Source organism: Arachis ipaensis, chromosome B6 (genome assembly GCF_059453495.1).
Source record: "Arachis ipaensis isolate K30076 ecotype BB chromosome B6, ASM5945349v1, whole genome shotgun sequence".
In the NCBI taxonomy this organism is placed as follows: Eukaryota; Viridiplantae; Streptophyta; class Magnoliopsida; order Fabales; family Fabaceae; genus Arachis; species Arachis ipaensis.
In genome coordinates, this window is record NC_142441.1 from 39,650,504 (window position 1) to 39,655,085 (window position 4,582).

Sequence of the window (4,582 nt, forward strand, 5' to 3'; positions counted from 1 at the left end):
CCTATTCATTTTCTTCTTCTACTAACAATAAGGAACCTCTTTACTGTGACATAGAGGATTCCTCTTCTTTTCTTGTTCTCTTCTCTTTCTTATGAGCAGGAACAAAGAAAAACGCATTCTTGTTGAAGCTGATCCAGAACCTGAAAGGACTCTGAAGAGAAAACTAAGAAAAGCTAAATTACAACAATCCAGAGACAACCTTATTGAAAATTTCGAACAAGTAAAGGAGATGGCAGCCGAACCCAACAACAATAATGCAAGGAGAATGCATGGTGACTTTACTGCACCAAATTCCAATTTACATGGAAGAAGCATCTCCATCCCTACCATTGGAGCAAACAATTTTGAGCTGAAACCTCAGCTAGTTTCTCTGATGCAACAGAACTGCAAGTTTCATGGACTTCCATCTAAAGATCCTTTTCAGTTCTTAACTGAATTCTTGCAGATCTGTGATACTGTTAAGACTAATGGAGTAGATCCTGAAGTCTATAGGCTCATGCTTTTCCCTTTTGCTGTAAGAGACAGAGCTAGAGTGTGGTTGGACTCTCAACCTAAAGATAGCCTGAACTCTTGGAATAAGCTGGTCACGGCTTTCTTAGCCAAGTTCTTTCCTCCTCAAAAGCTGAGCAAGCTTAGAGTGGATGTTCAAACCTTCAGACAGAAAGAAGGTGAATCCCTCTATGAAGCTTGGGAAAGATACAAGCAGCTGACCAAAAAGTGTCCTTCTGACATGCTTTCAGAATGGACCATCCTGGATATATTCTATGATGGTTTATCTGAGCTATCAAAGATGTCATTGGATACTTCTGCAGGTGGATCCATTCACCTAAAGAAAACGCCTGTAGAAGCTCAAGAACTCATTGACATGGTTTCTAATAACCAGTTCATGTACACTTCTAAGAGGAATCCTATGAGTAATGGGACGCCTATGAAGAAGGGAGTTCTTGAAATTGATACTCTGAATGCCATATTGGCTCAGAACAAAATATTGACTCAGCAAGTCAATATGATTTCTCAGAGTCTGAATGGAATGCAAGCTGCATCCAACAGTACTCAAGAGGCATCTTCTGAAGAAGAAGCTTATGATCCTGATAACCCTGCAATAGCAGAGGTGATTACTTAGGTGAACCTTATGGAAACACCTATAACTCATCATGGAGAAATCATCCAAATTTCTCATGGAAGGATCAAAAGCCTCAACAAGGCTTTAATAATGGTGGAAGAAATAGGTTTAACAATAGTAAACCTTTTCCATCATCCACTCAGCAACAGACAGAGAATTCTGAGCAGAATCTATCTAGCTTAGCAAACTTAGTCTCTGATCTATCTAAGGCCACTGTGAGTTTCATGAATGAAACAAGGTCCTCCATTAGAAATTTGGAGGCACAAGTGGGCCAGCTGAGTAAGAAGATCACTGAAATCCCTCCCAGTACTCTCCCAAGCAATACAGAAGAAAATCCAAAGAGAGAGTGCAAGGCCATTGATATTACCAAAATGGCCGAACCCAAAGAGGGAGAGGAGGACGTGAATCCCAGTGAGGAAGACCTCCGAGGACGTCCAGTGATCAATAAGGAGTTTTCCTCTGAGGAACCAAAGGAATCTGAGGCTCATCTAGAGACCATAGAGATTCCATTGAACCTCTTTATGCCCTTCATGAGCTCTGATGAGTATTCCTCTTCTAAAGAGAATGAGGATGTCACTGAAGAGCAAGCTGCCAAGTTCCTTGGTACAATCATGAAGCTGAATGCCAAATTATTTGGTATTGAGACTTGGGAAGATGAACCTCCCTTGTTCACCAATGAACTAAGTGATCTGGATCAACTGACATTGCCTCAGAAGAAACAGGATCCTAAAAAGTTCATAATACCTTGTACCATAGGCACCATGCTCTTTGAAAAGGCTCTGTGTGACCTTGGTTCAGGGATAAACCTCATGCCCCTCTCTGTAATAGAGAAACTGGGAATTTATGGGGTGCAAGCTGCTAAAATCTCATTAGAGATGGCAGACAATTCAAGAAAATAGGCTTATGGACAAGTAGAGGACGTGTTAGTAAAGGTTGAAGGCCTTTACATCCCTGCTAATTTCATAGTCCTAGACACTGGAAAGGAAGAGGATGTATCCATCATCCTAGGGAGGCCTTTCCTATCTACAGCAAGAGCTGTGATTGATGTGGACAGAGGAGAATTGATCCTTCAATTAAATAAGGACAACCTTGTGTTTACAACTCAAGGATCTTTCTCTGCATCCATGGAGAGGAAGCAGAAAAAGCTTCTCTCAAAGCAGAGTCAACAAAAGCCCCCACAGTCAAACTCTAAGTTTGGTGTTGGGAGGCCACAACCAAACTCTAAGTTTGGTGTTGGGAGGTCTCAACAAAGCTCTGTACATCTGTGAGGCTCCATGAGAGCCCACTGTCAAGCTATTGACATTAAAGAAGCGCTTGTTGGGAGGCAACCCAATGTTTATTTATCTAATTTTGTTTTTGTTTTTCATGTTTTCTTAGGTTCATGATCATGTGGAGTCACAAAATAAATGAAAAATTTAGAAACAGAATCAAAAACAGCGGAAGAAAAATCACACCCTGGAGGAAGCACCTGTCTGGCGTTCAACGCCAGAACAGAGTATGGTTCTGGCACAAAACGCCCAAAATGGGCAGTATCTGGGCGCTGAACGCCCAAAATAGGCAGCATCTGGGCGCTGAACGCCAGAATTGCACCCTGGAGAAGAGCTGGCGCTGAACGCCCAAAACAAGCATGGTTCTGGCGTTTAACGCCAGAAATGGGCAACAAATGGGCGTTGAACACCCAAAATGGGCACCAACCTGGCGCTGAACGCCCAGAGTTGTGTGCAAGGGCATTTTACATGCCTAATTTGGTGCAAGGTTGTAAATCCTTGAACACCTCAGGATCTGTGGACCCCACAGAATCCCCACCTACCTTCACTCACTCTCTTCTCTCTTCTCAATCATCCTCTATTCCCAATAAACACCCTTCTCCAAAACCCTTCACCTATCACCTCCATCCCTCTTCCCTATTAACCCTTCACCACTCATATCCACCCACTCTTCCCCATAAACCTACCCAATAAACTCCACCTACCTTCAAAATTCAAAATCAATTTCCCACCCAAACCCACCCATATGGCCGAACCTTAACCCCCCCTCTCTTCCCTATATAAAGCCTTCCATTCTTCTTTATTTTCACACAACACAACCCTCTCTTTCCCCTCTTGGCCGAAACACACCTCCCCCCTCTTCTCCATATTTTCTTCTTCTTCTTCATCTAATTCTTTCTTTTCTTGCTCGAGGGCGAGCAATATTCTAAGTTTGGTGTGGTAAAAGCATAAGCTTTTTGTATTTCCATTACCATTGATGGCACCTAAGACCGGAGAATCCTCTAGAAAAGGGAAAGGGAAGACAAAAGCTTCCACCTCCGAGTCATGGGAGATGGAAAGGTTCATCTCCAAAGCCCATCAAGACCACTTCTATGATGTTGTGGCCAAGAAGAAGGTGATCCCCAAGGTCCCTTTCAAGCTCAAGAGAAATGAGTATCCGGAGATCCGACATGAAATCCAAAGAAGAGGTTGGAAAGTTCTAACAAACCCCATCCAACAAGTCGGCATCTTAATGGTTCAAGAGTTCTATGCCAATGCATGGATCACTAAGAACCATGATCAAAGTAAGAACTCGAATCCAAAGAATTATATTACAATAGTTCGGGGGAATTACTTAGATTTTAGTCCGGAAAATGTGAGGCTGGCGTTTAACTTGCCCATGATGCAAGGAGATGAACACCCCTACACTAGAAGGGTCAACTTTAATCAAAGGTTGGACCAAATCCTTATGGACATATGTGTCGAAGGAGCTCAATGGAAGATTGACTCCAAAGGCAAGCCGGTTCAACTAAGAAGACTGGACCTCAAGCCTGTGGCTAGAGGATGGTTGGAGTTCATCCAACGCTCCATCATCCCCACTAGCAACTGATCCGAAGTTACTGTGGATCAGGCCATCATGATCCATAGCATCATGATTGGAGTGGAAGTAGAAGTTCATGAAGTCATCTCCCTTGAACTCTACAAAATAGCCGAAAAGCCCTCCCCTGGGGCAAGGCTAGCTTTCCCTCATCTTATTTGCTATCTATGTTACTCAGCTGGAGCTTTCATAGAAGGAGACATTCACATTGAGGAAGAGAAGCCCATCACTAAGAAAAAGATGGAGCAAACAAGAGAGCCCATTCATGGAGCTCAAGAGGCGTATGAAGCTCATCACCATGAGACCCCGGAGATGCCTCAAATGCATTTTCCTCCACAAAACTATTGGGAGCAAATCAACACCTCCCTAGGAGAATTAAGTTCCAACATGGGACAATTAAGGGTGGAACATCAAGAGCACTCCATCATCCTTCATGAAATTAGAGAAGATCAAAAAGCAATGAGGGAGGAGCAACAAAGACAAGGAAGAGACATAGAAGAGCTCAAGGACATCATTGGTTCCTCAAGAAGGAAACGCCACCATCACTAAGGTGGATTCATTCCTTGTTCTTATTTCTTCTGTTTTTCGTTTTCTATGTGCTTATCTATGTTTGTG

General features: G+C 43.0%; 1 non-coding gene across 1 annotated transcript; it reads right to left on the reverse strand.

Moving 5' to 3' along the window:
- Positions 1 to 628: 628 nt before the first annotated feature.
- On the reverse strand, positions 629 to 736 carry LOC148555229 (small nucleolar RNA R71). Its single transcript, XR_015888011.1, has one exon. It is a non-coding gene; the product is annotated as a small nucleolar RNA R71 (small nucleolar RNA).
- Between the last annotated feature and the right edge of the window lie 3,846 nt (positions 737 to 4,582).